Here is an 18342-nt window from a genome sequence, read left to right as displayed (position 1 = left end):
TGGTTATTGTGATCGAATGCCTTTGTATGAATGTGTCTGTGTATTTTATGTATGTATATAAATATTTATGTATATATGTATGTACCGGTATGTTTGGATGGACGGATGGATGAGTTTGTATATAAGTATGGATGGATGGATGGATAAATGTATGTATGTATGTACAGTATTTGTATGTATGTGTGTATAAAAATGTCATGAATACTTGATCCTGTGTGAACCAGAACCGGCATATACGTTGTGTTTGGGGATGGGAAAAACTGAATCGATTTTGTCGATCAGAGGTCATGGTCCGGAAAAAAGGTCAAAGTTCAGGGCGTGACGTCACGTTTCCCCGAGTGTTTTATTTTATTTTATTTATTTATTTATTTATTGATTGATTTATAGTTCTGAGTGTGGTAATTTTAACAGTATACTTAATTGTGGTTGATGTGGTGATAGGATGTTTGAGGGAAAGGTGGACACTGTGACTGTGGATGTTGTAGTAGTAGCTCTGGTAGTTAGTCTCTTTTGTGGTATTAGTTGTGGTAGGTCTGGTGTGGCAGTTGTGGTAATGGGAAGAGGAGTTATGATAGTGGTAATGTTGGTAGTTGGAATGGCGTTTGTCTTGATAATGGTGGTAGGAGTAGGATGGATGGTGATGCTAGGTGGTGGTGGTGATGCTAAGACCCTCGGGAATTGCGGTAGTCTGGTTGAAAGATTGTGGTTATGATTCTCAGCCCCTGAAAATTGTGGCAGGTTTTGAAAGCGGGGGAAAAAAGAGGGGGGGGGGAGATGAGAGCCTGCAAGATTTAACCCTTAGGGGAAAAAAAAAAAAAATCCATATCCGTTCGTTTCGAGGTGCGTGGACATTGTGAGCTTAACTTCTTCAACCCGAGGACTTTTTTTCTTTCGTTTTTCATTGTATTCAGTATAGGAGTGCACCCTTGTAGTGAAGATATTAATAAAAGGTATATCTAGGCCCTCCAGTCGAAATGCCTCCCAGAATCTGATAAAAAAAAAAAGTTTGTAGATTGCAAGAATAATATAAACGTCATCGATCAGAATGGGTTAAAAGACGGGGGTTCGTAGCCAGTGGGAAAGACAAACTGCAAGAGACAGTTCCAGAGTTGACCAGGTGTGAACAGTGCCTACAAAAAGTATTCTTACCCAGGTCATCGATGGTTTGACAAGTGGGTGCTGTTACTGTTTTATTTTCATTTTTTTGGGAGGGGGGAAGGGGTCAGATTATATGAATTTACATTTTATTTTATAATTTTATAGTTACAGATTTATGCTGTATTAAGAGAAATTACTGGCATGCGCGTTGATAGAAAGCAATCTGATAATACTGTATTTTCAAAATTTCATCCACAATTTCATAACACAAGGATGGAAAAAGTAAAGGATACCATAAGCATTGTACTATCGGCAATTAAAGTCCTGTCTTCTCTCTCTCTCTCTCTCTCTCTCTCTCTCTCTCTCTCTCTCTCTCTCTCTCTCTCTCTCTCTCTCTCTCTCCTTCTATCAGTGTCATCAGTCTCGTTTACTTCATTTTCTAGAGACTAATATAGGTTGGTATTCTAGATGACGTAAAAGATTTCGTAGTGCCTCTTCCTTGCCTATTTGTTTTCCATCTTAATTCCTCATGTCCTCTTGTATATACTGTATGTGTGCTTAAAATCGATAAAGCTTGCATCAGTAACACACCAGAGGATTACGAAGCTGTGGCACGCAAATTAAATCACTGAGGGAGAGGCTTTAAGAGATCTCCGAAGCCAGCTAAAAATTCCCCGTGTCTATATTGAAAAAAAGGAAAGAATATGGATTTTTTGCTGTCTTTTCCGATAGCATAATAAAGACTGAGCGTATCGGTTACCGTAACTTTTACCTTATGAGACTGGACAGGTGATGGTAGTGGTGGTTGAGAAGATTGTGGTACCGTCTAGTGGTAGTTATGAGAATTGTGGTAGCGGGTAATGATGGTAGGAGAAAATTGTTGCTGAGTAGTGGTGGTTATGAGCAGTGTGGTAGTGGATAATGGTGGTTATGAGAATTGTGGCAGCCGATAGTGGTGGTTGAGATATTTGTTACCGGGTAGTATTATAAGAAGTGTGAAAATGGATAGTGGTGGTTGTGAGAATTGTGGTAGTGAGTAGTGGTTGTGAGAATTGTGGTAGTGAGTGGTTGTAGTCATAAGTTGTTTTAGTTTATTGTGGTGGTTATTAAAGCGTGATTGCAAAAGTGGTAGTTATGAAATTTTTGGGATCAAATAGTGGTGATTGTGGTTGTGTAATAATGTTTTTAGCGGCTGGAATTGTGGTTGGGGTGCATTGGTGTTGGTGGTTTGACTTGGTGGGTCGATGTTGATAGTTGTGGTAGCAAGGGATGGTACTTGGTGCGAATATTGGTAGGTATGGTGGTGGGGGAGTAAGGTATTGGTAGGGATGGTGGTTGGTAGGAATATTGGTAGGGATGGTGGTAGTGATGAATGGTTGGTGGCGATGCAAGTAGGGATGGTGGTTGGTGAGAATATTGGTTGGTAGGTCAGGATATAGGCAGGGATGATGATTGATATGAATTTTGGTAGGAATGATGGATGGTGTGGTAGGTGTCAGTTTGGGTAGAAATGGTGGTAGGAGTGGTTGTTTGTAGGGTTAATGCTAACAATGGTGGTAGGAAGGGTTGCTGGTAGAGATGCTGGTTAATGTGAATTTTGGTAGGAATAGTTGTAGGCATGAAAATAGTTGTAATGTTGGTAGATACTGATTTTTTTTTTTAATTTGTAGATGGTGGTTGTTCTAGGTGTTGGTAGCAATGGTGGTTGGCTGGATTTTGGTAGGATGTAAGACGTGGTAGGAATGGTGGTAGGAATAGTTGTTGGTAGGGATAGTCGTAGGTCGTAGTGATTGGTGGGGACATTGTTAGGGCTTAGAGGTAGGTGCTGATTGTGGTAGGGATGGTGGTAGGAGTGGAATGTTGCTGGTGATAGTGGTTGGAATGTTGGTAATTTTGGTAGATACAGTGATAGTGGTAGAGAGGAATGTTGGTAGTGATGAATGGTGGTAGTTATGGGTGGTGGTAGTTACTGATGGGAAGGAGCACGTTCAGTCAACACTGGTAGATAGATTGAACGATAGATACACACGGTCAGAAAATAGGCAGATAGGTGAATTGATGGATGGGTGATAGATAGGTAGATAGAAAACAGATGGACAGATAGATAGTTTGATTGGTAGAATGAGACAGTAGATTAGAGATATACAGTACGTAGAGAAATAAGTAGATAAGGAGAGATAGGTAGAGAGATACAAATAGATCGGCAGACAGTGGATAGATAGATAAATAGATAAATAGATAGATAGACAACTGAGGTGAGTAGATACAGAGAAAATAAACTAGGATTTTTGGGAGAGAGAGAGAGAGAGAGAGAGAGCGAGCGAGGTGGAAGACAGGGACAAATTCAGCTCACACAAACACCTACTGTAGACACAATAACCCCGTCCCCTACCCATTCATCACACGCACACACACACACACACACACACACACACTCTCTCTCTCTCTCTCTCTCTCTCTCTCTCTCTCTCTCTCTCTCTCTCTCGGATGATTAGGCACACGTGATATATAACCTGTCGTGTGGGCAAAAACTTGATAGAGGAAGGAAATGTATAACAGAACAAAGGAACCAAGTGAAGAATAAAAGACTCGCAAGTATAATTTGATCTACAGCTGTAATCATCATCGTCATCGTCATCTTTATTCGCGCTTAAAGGTGAGATGAAACCAGTGTGATAATAATTGTGATATGATAATAATAATAATAATGGAAATGAATGATGAATTATCTTTGGGGATCAGACCCATGTGCATAATGTTATAGTATTTTTCAGTGATGTAGAGATCATATTTCCGCAGACTATTTGCGAATATTTTAAGGAAACTGTATTTGACACGGTGTAGTAAACAGTTGATTACATAGCAAGATATTATCACCACCATCACCATCACCTTGATTGCCGTAAATATCTGGGCGTGGGAGGGATCCAGAAATAGCACAGGAAAACACAACGTGCTGCTGTTAATGGAGCTGGCAGAAAATAGACCACACATTCTTCCAGGTATCTTTCAACCCTTTGAAGTTCACAGCATCACCTCCCACACCAAACCATCCTCATAGAAATACATTTAGAAGTGTTTGTGGGAAAGGATCGTTAGGTTAAGCCATACACTCCTGTGACGTATTTCTCGTTTTGTTTTTGGTGTGTTTAGACAGTGTTACTAAGCGTGGGAGATATTTTTCGAAATGGAAGGGTTATATGTAGCCTTCCTTTACTCCTTTAATATGGCAGTGTTCTCCTAGGCTGACAAGAACACCGTGGATATAGCGAACATAAAATAGAAAAAGCGTCATCTCATTGAAGAGAATAAAAAGGACCTGTTACACTTTTCGTATGCATCTCCATACGTATTTCATCCATTCTTTCTATCCGTTGACAGTTCTTTTAGATCTTCGACTTCAATCCTTCTTATATTAAATCATTCACTTACGTTGTCCATTCATGTTTTATTTTTTTTCCACCCATCATTCTGCAAGGTTGTGTTTTCATCGGTTCAGAGGGATCATTGACTGATCTTGTTTATTTCTGTTTATAGCCTCTCGGTATTATTTTTTGCTCTATATGCAGTCAACGTCCATATCGCAAAGACGTCCAATAAAACTCGAAATTATTTGCACGTACTGTGTAAAATAAAGAGCTGCCTGACGCTGGAGAAGGACGTCTGTACCCTGTGTCACCGATTTGATGGTGCAGCTCCCAGTACCGGTTATACAAACGTCCCTCAACCCCCTCCCTATTCCTCGAAGGTAGGATGACACAACAACCATCCGTCAACTTAGTCTATGTCGCTTCCTCACACTCCATCTCTGCCCAACCCAACCTTTTTCCAGGCCCATATCGAGCAGGAGCGTCACTATTCACACGTATACTGCCGCCTCCCTGTCATATATCAACGTCCCCTCTGATGGCTATGTGCCTGTAAGTCAGAGGGGCGGGCATATATCAGGCATAACCAATAGAGATGGATGATAGACGGGGCATGATGGTGATGGTGCTGTTACTGTGGATTTTAAGAGAGAGAGAGGGAGAGAGGGAACGGGGAAAGGGGGACTTTTATATCTTCTGCCTTTTCCTTCTGTATTTGCTCTTACATTGTCCTTGCGTCTTACCCTTCTCTCCTTTTCCATTATCGTTCATTCTGTCATCCCCTCCCCCTTCCTTACCCTCTGTTCTTGGTACTATCCTTTCCTTGCTACTTTCCTCGCGACCTATCCTTTAATTTGTCGCCTTTTCTTTTACTCTCATCCTTCTTCCTGTCCTTTCCCCGTACCTTCCTTGCTCCAAAGCCTACTCCTATCCCTTTGCGTTTACCTCTTCCACTTTCCCCTCTTCCTTCATCCTGTCCTTCTTTATTCCTCTCCTTGTTCCATACCCTTTACTCTTAGCCTCCTTGTCCTTCTCTGCCCCTTCCCTCTTTCACACCCCCTTATTCCCATACCTTTTACCCTTTCCCCTTGTCCCCCTTTCTTCGCCCCAGCCCCTCGCCCTATCTTTCCCCTCCTCCTGTCGTTTCCCTGCTTCCTACTTCCCAGGTACTATCCCTATCCTTCATTTTCTCTTGGTCGTCCACCCCAGCACTCCCTCTGTCCCCGCAAACTCTGTCTCCATCCATCCACCTAATTTCTCCCCCTCTTTACCTCTGCCCCAATCTCCCTATCCCTATTCTTGTGCCTGTCCTTATCGCGGCCACTTTACCTGTCCTTGTCGCTGTACCCGTCCTTGTGCCTGTCCCTATTCCTGTCCCAGTTCCTCTCCGTGTCTCTTACCTGCCCCAATACCTACCTCAGTCTCTATCCTTGCCCCTGTTCCAACCCCCTGCCCCTGCCCCTGCCTCTGTCCCGTGTCCGTGCCCCATTTGTTACAACATACCAATATTCCCTCCCTGTTTGTCTTCTCTATCCTTGCCTGTCCCTACCCCTGCCCCTGCCCCTGCCCCCTGCCTCTGTCTCTGTCCCCTGTCTGTGCCCCATTTGTTACAGCATGCCAATATTCCCTCCTTGTTTTTGTTGTCATCTGTGCCTGCCCCTACCCTTCACTTCACCCCCTCCCCCTTAGTATTTTTACCTTTTCCCTCCCCCCCTCCCTCTTACATTTGCCTACTTGGTATTCTTGTTTCAACCTTGTCCCTTTTTCTCGCCCCCCCCCTCTCTCTCTCTCTCTCTCTCTGTTTCTGTGTGCGTGTGAGGATGAGTGTCCGTGAGCGTGTGCTTGTCCATGCGTGTGTGTGCGTGCCCATGTGCGTGTGTGTTTGTGCCAGTGTGTTTATGTGTGTGTATGTATGTGTATAACCAAAAATCTCCAGCGCTCTTGGACCCATAAAGACCAGAAGTATCTCGTATCCCAGTATTTGCATTTGTGTTTTCCGGATAAATACTAGGCCACTGCACAGGCTGCTTCAAAGGGCTGGTGTGGAGGCAAAGATTCCGTGTCCCGATATAGACAGTGTGCAGTACAGAGAGGCTTGGATGTTGCTTGTCCCTCACAGCAATAGGCAGACGGGATGGGGTGCCGAAGTTCAGGGGAATATGAGAACTGCTTACTTATTTATGTATTTATGTATGTATTATGTATATATTTATGTGTGTGTATGTAGTGTGTAGCTTATGCTTGTATTTATGTCTGTATGTCTGTATTTCTTACCCAGGAGTTTCTGTTCCCAGCCTCACTTCCTTGAAATTGAGTTAACCAGATTTGCACATCCCCTTTCTTCCAGTGATCTTTCTCAGCTCACTAAGATCGCCTGTCAGTATCCAAAATGAAAATCCTAAATGATGTCCTGTCTTAAAAGGTACTGTATTTAACGCATAGATCCATTTTACTGCTATAATTTTAAGAGGGGAGGTGTTAACAGAGGTCAGTCTTTACTATTACCGTGTTATTATAGGTAGGATGGTGTATAATTAAGAGGATTGTGGGATGGAGAGTGGATTGCCTGATCGTGGATGATAGGGTGACGTGGAGGCGATTTGTTCCCGACTCCCCCTTCTCCGGGATTAAGGGTTTTTAACTCTCTCTCTCTCTCTCTCTCTCTCTCTCTCTCTCTCTCACACACACACACACACACACACACACACACACACACACACAGGAAAAAAAAAAAAACTATAATTGGTTCCCTGGCGTTTTGATGGCGTCAGTATCGCTGGACTAAAAAGCTGATTTTATGATAGATTTTTAAATTGAAGAGCGGGGGAGCAGCCTGTAAGATTGAGAGAGAGAGAGAGAGAGAGAGAGAGAGAGAGAGAGAGAGAGAGAGAGAGGGAGGGAGGGAGGGACTCTCTGTACTGTCAGTGTACATGTTTACGTAAAAGTGTAGTTGTGTTCATTTGTGTTTGTATGCATGTAAATATATAACGAAATTGCGGCGCTTTGTATCTATATGTGCGCACGGGTTATCTTTTTTTCTTTCCTGTGTACCTTTGTTGTAAAACCTAAAAGCCTCTTGTATAAAAGCTGAAATATATTTGACCGTGGGTGTATGTGAGGGGGAGGGGTGTAAGGGAGGAAGGGTTAAAGTGGTATGATGGTGGGTGGTATGGTAGGGAGTATGGTGGTATGGTGGTGAGGGTACTGGTTTGGTAGTGGGTGAGGTGCTTGTGGATATGGTTGCATGGGAGTGGGTGGTATGGTAGGGAGTATGGTGGTATGGTGGCGAGTGTGTGGGTTTGGTAGTAGGTGAGATGCTTGTGGATATGGTTGCATGGGAGTAGGTGGTATGGTAGGGAGTATGGTGGTATGGTAGCGAGTGTATTGGTTTGGAAGTGGATGAGGTGCTTGTGGAAATGGTAGTATGGTAGCGGGTAGTATGGTAGGGAGTATGGTGATATGCTGCCGAGTGTATTAGTTTGGAAGTGGGTGTGGTGTTTGTGGATATGGTGACATGGGAGTGAATGGTATGTTAGTGTGTATGATGTATGGAAGTGGGTGTAATGGAATGGTAGTGAGTGTGATGATAGTGTGGCTGTATGGTAGTAGGCATGGTAGTATATTAGTGTGTGTTATGGAAGTGGGTTATATTGTAATGGGTGTGATGGTATGGTAAGTGATGTCTTGATATGGTAGTTGGTGTGGTGGTAGTGGATGATATGGTAGTGAGTGTGGTGGAATGGTAACGTGGTATGGTGGTCGGAGAGAAAGGCATGGTAGCTAGGTGTATGGTAGTGGCTGCTGTGTGGTGGGAGAGAAGTGGTAGGGGGGCAGTGGTAGTGGTTTTGGAAATGGTAGTGACTGGTATGGTAACTTGGTGCAATGGTAGCCAGAGAAGATGGTAGTCGACAAAATTTTCAGATCTATATAAAAATCTCCAAAGTTTTTCGTAAATCGCGTTAGGATTTCTCGATATTAAAGGGAGGGATTTTCAACCACTTTTCCTCTGCAGCTTGAGGCGAAATTAAATGCACTCCTGACGGGTGGCTGTCAAAGATGCAGCCAGCGTGAGAAGGAGAGAGAGAGAGAGAGAGAGAAGCCGATTTTTGTGAGGCACTGAAGGCAAACTAGGACATGCCGGGGTGGCCGCCTGAAATATTATGCACTCTCCACTGACAGCACGGAGAGAGAGAGAGAGAGAGAGAGAATACTATATCCCTTGTAGGTGGCCCAACTTAAAATATGAGAGAATTTGAAGAACTACATTTCTCTTAGAACAGGATTGCAGAGAAGCCTGTCCCTCACGCTTTAGATCCTCCGGCAAGAATCTGTAAAAAAAAAAAAAAAAAAAAAAAAAAAAAAAATCTTAACGAGGATTTGGAGGAGAGGTAAAAAATGGTTTCATAATTTAGCCACGTATCCGAAGACGTACAGGTAATGTAACTAATCAAACTGCTTTTATTTTATGTGTACGTGTTTACATATATATCCTTTATACATAGATTATATAGTTTTCTCTTATTGCACAATCTAGCCTGCAAATCAGGAAGCTTCCATGACACTCGAAAGGACATTTGAAAGGGATGTTATTATATCAGATAATCCTTCACAATAACTGATATAGCCTCGTTTGTGATGTCTTTATTCATGCTTCCAATACAGTAAATACTTTTAGAGGGATAGTTACATATCGTGCTTAGGTGGTTATATCATCCCATTAAATAGCAGGTCATCATTAAGTCTTACAATGGAAATTATTGTAGTGGTGTTGCAGTTACGTATTCTTAAAGATGGTTCATTTGTCAGCCACGTCATGTGAAGAAGTATTATAGATTTTTAGGATTAAGGTATTCACACACGTAGGCAGGTATGGGGTACAGGTAAAGAAACTGCCAGCATGTACATTTTTAAAATCCTTGGTGATTTTAAAACAGGAAAGTCTGAACTATCATTTGTTTTAGTTGGGGATATTGTGTGTGTGTGTGTGTGTGTGTGTGTGTGTGTGTGTGTGTGTGTGTGTGTGTTTGCTGGAAAGACTGACAGAGAAATGTATCTAGGAGAGACAGTAAAGTACGGTATAAAGACTGAAGGGCGTAGTTAAAAAATTTGGGTTAAAAAGAAGTGTTGAGACAGGTGAAGAAGAGGTAGAGAGGACAATGTTGAGAGAGAGAGAGAGAGAGAGAGAGAGTACACAGCCCTGGGGGTCTCTCGTTGGAGTGTGGGGGAAGACTCACAAATTCTGCCAAAATTCACATGCCTGCCGTACCCTCGTGTGTGTGTGTGTGTGTGTGTGTGTGTGTGTGTGTGTGTGTGTGTGTGTGTGTCTTGGTCTTCGTCTCAACCTGTATATCCAATGACTTTTTTTTTTATATATATATTCTAATTCCCACCAGATTATTATACTTACCTTTGGACTTGTGTTACGAAAAGAGAAATTAGTCCCATGTAACTCCTCCTGTTCGAATTTTCTCTCCTAATCGAACCTAAGTCGTCTGGAAAAGATTAGAATTAAATAAAAATAAACTTGAATCCCTCGATGAAGGATTCTCTCTTAATCCCTCTCGCTTAATCCTTCGCTCTTAATCCCTCTCTCGTAATCCCCCTTCCTTGATCCCACTCCTTTAATTCCGCTCTTAATCCCTCTCACGTAATCCCTCTCGTAATCCGCCTCCCTTAATCCCTTCTTTAATCCCTCTCTTAATCCCTCTCCCTAAATCACTCTCTTAATCCTTCTTCCTTAATCCCTCTCTCATAATCTCACTCCATTAATCTCTCTCTCTTATTCCCTATCCCATAATCCCTCCCTTAATCCCTTTCCCTTAATGTCCATAAAACCAGTCATTAATAATGTGTAATTCGGGTGACCTTGGGAGTGAAGCCCATTAGGGATTATATTGTTGAAATGGTCCCAAATCCCTCCCCCCCCTCCATTACGTTCAATTGCAGGTAATTTAGTTGAGGTACCCCTTGACCTATCAGTTGAGAGAGAGAGAGACTGTGTGTGTGTGTGTGTGTGTGTGTGTGTGTGTGTGTGTGTGTGTGTGTGTGTGTGTGTGTGTGTGTGTGTGTTTTCTTCTTCGAGGTTTATGATGGCTGAGCACCTTGGTTTCTGCGACATAGAGGTGCTGTTGGCAGTAGTTCCGGGAAGGGCATGATTTGAGAGTTTCTGAGAACTGTTTGTGTCGTTGTCATTGGTGCTGGAAGCGTAAGTGACGGAGTAGCGGAAGGAGGGGCGGATGGGAAGGAAGAAAGGATAGAAAGTGAATGAAAAACAGAAGGACAGGAGGGCCAGCCGTGAGAAGGAAGGGAGGTAGCTAAGAGAGTAGCAAAAAGGAAGCACAGGAGGAGAGTAAGATGAAAGGGAGGGAACTGGATAGGAAAGAAGGATGGTAGCAAGTGTGGAGGCGAGGTTTAGGAAGGAAGGAAGCAGGGATAGGAAGGAAACAAGCGGGGAGGAAGGAGTGGTTGAGTGAATAGATAGAAGGAAGGAAGGGTGGATGGATGGGTGGATGAAGTAAGGCTTAGGTAGGGAGGGGGTCAAAGAAAGGAAGGATTGGAAGGAAGTCAGGATGGAAGGAGCGACAGTTGAATGGATGGAAGGAAAATAGGAAGAAGGTGAAAAAGATGAAGAAAATAAGGAAAGGAGGGGAAGGAAAAGGATGGGAAAGTAAAGGAGGACGGGGCAATAAGGAAGGTAAGGTTTGATTGAGCTTTCTAAGAACTGTGTATATTGTATTTTTATGACTGGGAGGGATTCTGTAATGGAAGCTGCGATAAGGGGTTGTGTGACAGACAAGAAGAGAGAAGCAGGGGGGAAAGAAGTTGTGAGAGAAGGAAGGAAGGAAGGAGAGAGTTGTAGAAGAGAGTTTCAGACGAAAGAGGAAGGAAGGAAGAAACTATAAATGGATGGGTGGTGGAATGGAAAGGAGGGAGGAAGGAACTATTTATGGTTGGGTGGTTGAGTGGAAAGGAGAAAGCAAGGAAGGAAGAAAACATTTATGGATGGATGGCTGACTGAACGGAAGGAAGGAAGGTAGGGAAAGAATGTATGAAAGGGAGGGAAGAAGGAAAAGAGAAGTAAGAGAAAGAGGGAAAACAGCATAGTGCCCAGGGTGTCGTGAGAATGTGTGTGTGTGTGTGTGTGTGTGTGTGTGTGTGTGTGTGTGTGTGTGTGTGTGTGTGTGTTTTATGGCTTGGAAGGTTTTAATAGGGGAAGCGAAGTTGGATGTTGCGGGTGAAAGTTGGGGGGGGGAGGGAGAAGGGAATGGTGGATGGATGGACGGATGAAAGGTTTGATGGGCAGAGATGGATGGATGAATAAAAGGACGGTCGAAGAGAAGGGAAGAAAAAACGAAAGCAAAAAAAAAAAAAAGAAAAAAAAAAGAAAGGAAGAAAGAAAGAAAAGAAAAAAGAATAGGAGGAGGAAGAAAGAAGATTAAAGACAAGTAATACCCCAAAAGGCCTTACGATCGATGCCAAGGAAGCACCGTAAATGAAGTTACAGTACACAGAAAGCTCTCTCCTCCAACTCTCTCAACTGCATTGCGGGCTCGGTAAAGGAAGTGCACCTAACCTGGGGGAATAAGGCCGGATTAGGAAACTTTACAGGAATAGAAGAAATACTCATTCTACCAATAATTTAAAACGTTGTGTAACAGAGCTTTTTTTGTAACTGCTGTATTGAGAAAGACAGAGAGAGGGCGAGAGAGAGAGAGAGAGAGAGAGAAGGAGAGAGGGAATCCTCTGTAGCCGCAACCGATACATTCCATCTCTTCTGCCCAATATCTCCCCCCAAGCTCTCTCTCTCTCTCTCTCTCTCTCTCACACACACACACACACACACACACACACACACACACACACACACACACTCACACTCACACACACACACTCACACACACACACACACACACACACACACACACACACACACACACACACAGTCTTTTACTGCACGAAGGTGAGGGTGAGTGTTTGCAATATACTCGTAATTTGGCTCCTCATTCTTACCAGACCAAATTCTTCCTCTCTTCCACCGTTTTTCTTTTCCTTCTTTCTTCACCCTCTTCCATACTCCCTTCCTGATTTGTCTATCCTTGTCTTTGACTCTTAGAATAGTTTCGTTTGTTATAACCTACCTTATAACAAACAGCATCTATGGGACCAGTAAGTGCGTTGTTCCTGTTTTTTCCTCTGTACTCCCTCCTACCCACGTCTGATTCCCCTCCTATGTCCCAATGCTCCTTCCCTCTTTTTCTTCTTGCTTCTCCTTCCTTCTAAATCACCACCTCCTATTCTTCCCTCCCACTTCTCGCCCCTCCCATCTCTCCTCCTATCCCCCACCGTACTATTACGCCTGCATCCTTCTTCCGCCATTTCTCCGATTTCCCTTTCCTCTGTTTCCCATCTTCATTCTCCCCTTTCGTAGTTATTCCATCCGTTCCTCCTCCTCCGCTATTTTCTTCTCCCCGTTTTACTTCCCCTTTCCTCCTTTTCGTTCCCTCTCCCTTCCCTCCTCCTCGTTTCCTCTCCTTCTGCCCCCTCCTTTTTTTTTCCTTTTTTTTTTTCATTTTCCCACTTTTTCCTCTTTCCCTTTCCCTTCCCTTCTCTTTCCTCTTCCTTTTCCCACCTCCACCTCCTCCCCTTTCCATCCATCGCCTTTCCTTCTTTCTTTCCTCTCATTTTCTCTTCCCCTCCAGGCCCCTCTGACACCCTTCATCTCCCCCTCCCTCCTCTTCCCTCTCTTTCCTTATTCCCCTTTCCCTCCTCCTCCTCCCCTCTCCTTCCGTCCCTCCCCAGTTCATCTTTCTTACCCTCCTCCTCCTCCCCGCTCCTTCCGTCCCCTCTCCAGTTCATCTTCCTCCTCCTCCTCCTCCTCTCTCCATCTGTCCCCTCCCCAGTTCATGTTACTCGGCCTCCTCCTCCTCCCCAGCATTTATTTTTCAAGGCCGAACAAACAGAGAGATTTGGAGGATTGCTTTCGGGGGGGGATTGTGGTAAAATACAGTAGTAGTGAATGGAATGAAGGACGAATTAGAGAGCGAGAGAGAGAGCACAGGAAAATAAAGGTAATTCGAAACCATATTAAAAACGTTGCATAATTCAGCCAAAAATATTACGAGCCCTTAATAAAATTTCGCCAAAATTCTTTAACCATAATTGGGAGCGAGAGTACGCAAACCAAAATTGAAAAATGAAAAATGGACGCGGGTTTGTGTGTGAGGCTTGCAATTTTTAAACCAGAGTGAATGTAAAAAGGGATACTTGAAAAAGTGTTAATTAAAAAAACATGCCGAGCGTAAATAAAGAACAGAATCCCAGCTTATATGCCCACCACACACACACACACACACACACACACACACACACACACACACACACACACACACACACACACACACACACACACACACACACACACACACACACACACACACACACTCTCTCTCTCTCTCTCTCTCTCTCTCTCTCACCAAATATGAAGCACTTGAAATATGCACGAGAGATTACATGCATGAGAGAGACAGACAGAGACAGAGAAACACACAGACAAAGGCGGCGAGAGATTAGGAGATTAGAATGAGATTAACTGCTAAGCTCTAGACTCATGTATAATAAACAGAAGCAGACTGGCCCGTGGAGGAGTACATGAGGGAGGCGGCGTGGAGTGGGGTAGAGGGAGTTGTGATGGAGAGGCTTAGAGGTCGGTCACTGTCCGCTTGGGTGAACTCTGGGATTGGGCGTCTGGCAGAATATGTACGAATTTAGTCGCTTGCTATAGAGAGACGCCTTCTCGTGGTGGCGCTGATGTACCCGGAAGGAGGATCTGCCCGGATGCACAAACGTCCCCCACCTCCCCCCACCTACCAAAAGGAGGATGGTATGTATGTATGTATGTATGTATGTCTATCTGTATGTATGTATGTATTGAATCTAGCAGCTTTAATGTACACGTTCTAGCCATGTTTTACGGGTCTTGGAGGGCAAATGATCCGTAGGACTGAGGAACGTCACCCAGTGTTTGACGGTATGGGAATGGAGGGCTTTTGGAATATAAGGTGAAAGTGTATCTGCAAATATGGTGATGGTGGGGTTCTGTGTAGGTCATCAAGGAACCCTCGATAGGTGCCAGGTGTAATCGAACCCGCGTCAGGAGGATTGGTAGACGCGCAACCGACGAGAGAGAGAGAGAGTATGTAAGTAACTAGGTATTTAGGTAAACTCTGACTTAGCCTAAAATTGTCATCTCTCCATCTTGAATATAACACCAGAGTAACACGAGTAAAATGCTAGTCACGAAAAAATGTATCGGAAAGAATGTAGAGCGGTAGCATTGTCTCTCTGCCACTGGGCTACATCAAAGGGGCAACAAAAGGACAGTTTGGACCAAGTTAATGAAAGAAATGCACGTTTAAAAATGGAGTGTGTTGTTGAGGAAAGGGTAAGGGACGTCGACAGATTGACCGTGTTCTCTTCACGCCTGTGTTAGGACAGTGAAAGACAGGTGGGGAAGTGTCGTGTATTTGGGGACGAGAGGAGTGTAGAGAGGCAGAGAAAGGAGAGGGACTTCGTTTCTCCACCTCCTTTTGACATGAATTATTCCCATATTTTACTCATGCTTCGTGCTATACCTCTGTCATATAATCTTTCTCATTCCATTCTTCCTTCTTCGTTCCTTCCTTCCTTCATTCGTTCCCTTCTTTCTTACTCTTCTTACCTTCTTTGCTGTTATGCATGCTGTCCTCCCCTCTTGCTGTTTATTCCTTACTTCACTTCATGCCTTCCTTACTCTCTATTCCGCCTGATCTGCCCAATCTCCCCCTTCATCCTTTCTCATCTCTTTGTCTCCGTTCCCTCCCCTTCATCTCATCTCCCTCCTGCTCCCATCATTCGATATCTCTCCCTTTATCTGTTTCCCTCCTTCCCTCTCACTTCTCCCCTCCTTCCTTCCGCTCCTCTCTCCTCCAGCACACATAGCTTACCCTCCTCCTTCCCTCCTTCCCCTTCTCATCACATACCTTTCGCCCTTTCCCTCCTTCCCTCCCTCCACCATCACATACCTCACGCCACGTCTTCTCCTTCCACCATCCCTCCATCCATCCTTTGTTTACCCAGCTTGATACGTGGGCTAATTTGTTTGATCGTATCGCTACCGTAAACAGTGTCTGCTCTGGGCCTTGTTTGTCTCTTCGCGTAACACCTGAGCGTGGGGGATGGGGGGGTCTGTAAACATAGACAACATAAACACAAGAAGGAAATGAGGTAAACAAGATAAAGTGAGCAATAAAGGCAAACAAGAGCACAGGAATGAATGAAAGTAGAAAATTTGGAAGGAGAATGAGGTTAGCACAAAATGTAGAGAACAAAAGAACACACACACACACACACACACACACACACACACACACACACACACACACACACACACACACACACACACACACACACACACACACGAAAAGTATGTGAAATTTGTAAAAGGAGAAGAGGAGGGTGAGAGGGAAACTAAGTACAAAATAAAGTAAAAGAATAAAACAGAAAATCAAAAAGCAAAACAAGCAGGTGAATTTAAGACGGAGTTCAAAAAGGTGAGTAGGAGAAGCGTGTGATTGCAAACCTTCTGCCCCTGTTGTATGCCCTCCTTAAAGTGGCCTTCCTGTTCCGCCATATTGCATTAGGATCAAACAAACTGGGGCACTCTTGAGATACCGTATGTTTGATCTCTCTCTCTCTCTCTCTCTCTCTCTCTCTCTCTCTCTCTCTCTCTCTCTCTCTCTCGTTTCAGTTCGGATATTAGTATACAGATGACAGGATTTAGAACACACACACACACACACACACACACACACACACACACACACACACACACACACACACACACACACACACACACACACACACACACACTTCCCCCCTCGCCACCGCCTCCCCACACACACACAGTATCGAAGTCCAATACCGTGACACTAAACAGGGGGCTCATCTCCCTCCCCCCCACCTGCCCCCATCACCACCACTGCTACTGGTGTTATCATTTTTCCTCCAGCGTTACTTCTGTCGCTGCATTCCTCTTCACCACCACCACCACTGTTACGTCCACCACCACCACAATCACCACCATTCCTGTTACCACAATTCTCCACCACAACCACTACTCTCTGTCTACCTCCACTTCTCACCTCCACCACCATTTTCACTACTTCTGTTTCAGTCTCTCTTCACCTCCACTATCGCCACCGCTTCTGTTGCCACTTCACCACTACCACCACCACTACCGCTGCTTCTCTTGTTACCATCACCACTACTACCACCACCACACCCATTACCACAGTTTTCGCCAGCCACCTACACTATCACTACTACTTCTGTTGGCACTTTCCTCCACCACCATCACCATCACTCCTTTTACTGTTCCCTCCATCACCATCATCACCACTTCTGTTACTACTGATGTCACCAACATCGCCATCACCATTTTTTCCATCTCCACCATCATCACCACCACCACCACCAGCCGACATTACCTCTCTCTCTCTCTCTCTCTTACCGCTTCCGTCCCCACCGACATCACCACAATCACCTGCGTATCCCCCGCTGTCATCATCATCACCCCAATCTGCCATTACCACTTCTGCCCTCACCACCATCACCACAAATCTACCATTGAAGCATCACTACCATTTCCATTTCTACCACTAATACCTCCACTGCTACCACAACCACGACACTTACCCACCATTACCACCACTTCATCATCTCCACCACCACCGACATCACCTCCATCTCCATCACTGTCACTTCCTCCTCCTTGCCTCTTACGCCACCACCACCAGCTCTCTCTCTCTCTCTCTCTCTCTCTCTCTCTCTCTCTCTCTCTCTCTCTCTCTCTCTTTCTCTCTCTCTCTCTCCTTTCTCTCTCTCTCTCTCTCACCAGCATCTTCACCACTTGGCAATGTATAATTCCCTCGACTTCCCTATGTTACCACTTGCCATAGTTAGGGTGTTTTCTCTCACCTTACTCTTGTACTGTATTGAGTAGATAAACAGTAAGCTATTATTATTATTATTATTATTATTATTTAGATAAAGAAATAAATAAATAGGTTAACACAGGTAGGACAGTAGATAAAATATAATACTCCATGACACTAACCACCTGTCTCCCTTTGCCAGGTGTGGAGACAGGTGTGGCTTTTGCTGGGACTCCATCAAGGTAAGGTCACGACACCACCCCTACCTGGACACTGTCTTGTTAGGGTCGAGATATACTGGATAGAGACTGAATACAGATTGGATAGACTGGATATGTAGTTTGGTTAGATAGCTACGCACATAGACTGGATATATTTATGATGGATTCAGATCGGTTATATTTGATACTGAGAATGCCTGAGCCCTTTTGTAAGTTGAATAAAATTTATGGAGTAGCGCACGAATGCAAATAGTTCCCACTCATACCAGGGACACTTGTAGCATTCTGCCTCTGTTAACACTACCCTATTTCATTCTACTAAGAGTGGGTCATAGGAGCCTGTATATTAAAAAATGGCATTATTAACTCTTGTTCCCTCGTAAAATTTGCTGTTGTGTTTTGGTTTACATTAGATTTTTTTTTTTTTTTGGGGGGGGGTTTGAGGTGAGTCATAGGAGCCACATTTTTATAATATTGATCCTTTTAATGTTTATGATCCCTTCAGACTGAGTATCATTTTAAGTTTATTTTTGGTACTCCCAGTCGATTTTTTTTCATTTTTTTTCATTTTTTTTCTTCGTAGCCCCACACGAATTTAATCAGGTCAGGAAGGATAGTTGAATTGAGGGTACGATATAGCCTTCAGTAACGCCTTCACTGCTAAGCTGCTCTCCTCATCCTGGG

The 18342-nt window shown here is 44.0% G+C and overlaps 1 protein-coding gene across 1 annotated transcript in view; it reads left to right on the top strand.

The window, feature by feature from the left end:
• The window catches only part of LOC145394105 (FMRFamide receptor-like), a 379045-nt gene that overhangs the window by 235959 nt on the left and 124744 nt on the right, over positions 1-18342 (top strand). The window contains exon 3 of the mRNA XM_080268084.1: positions 17640-17679. The gene's annotated coding sequence lies outside the window, so the exon portion shown is untranslated. The remainder of the gene's footprint in view (positions 1-17639; positions 17680-18342) is intronic.

This window comes from Coenobita brevimanus, chromosome 26, assembly GCF_032717465.1.
Source record: "Coenobita brevimanus isolate Jiangsu-jjx chromosome 26, ASM3271746v2, whole genome shotgun sequence".
Lineage (NCBI taxonomy): Eukaryota > Metazoa > Arthropoda > Malacostraca > Decapoda > Coenobitidae > Coenobita > Coenobita brevimanus.
Note: the sequence above shows the minus strand (reverse complement) of the source record. Positions and strands in the feature narration are given on the sequence as shown.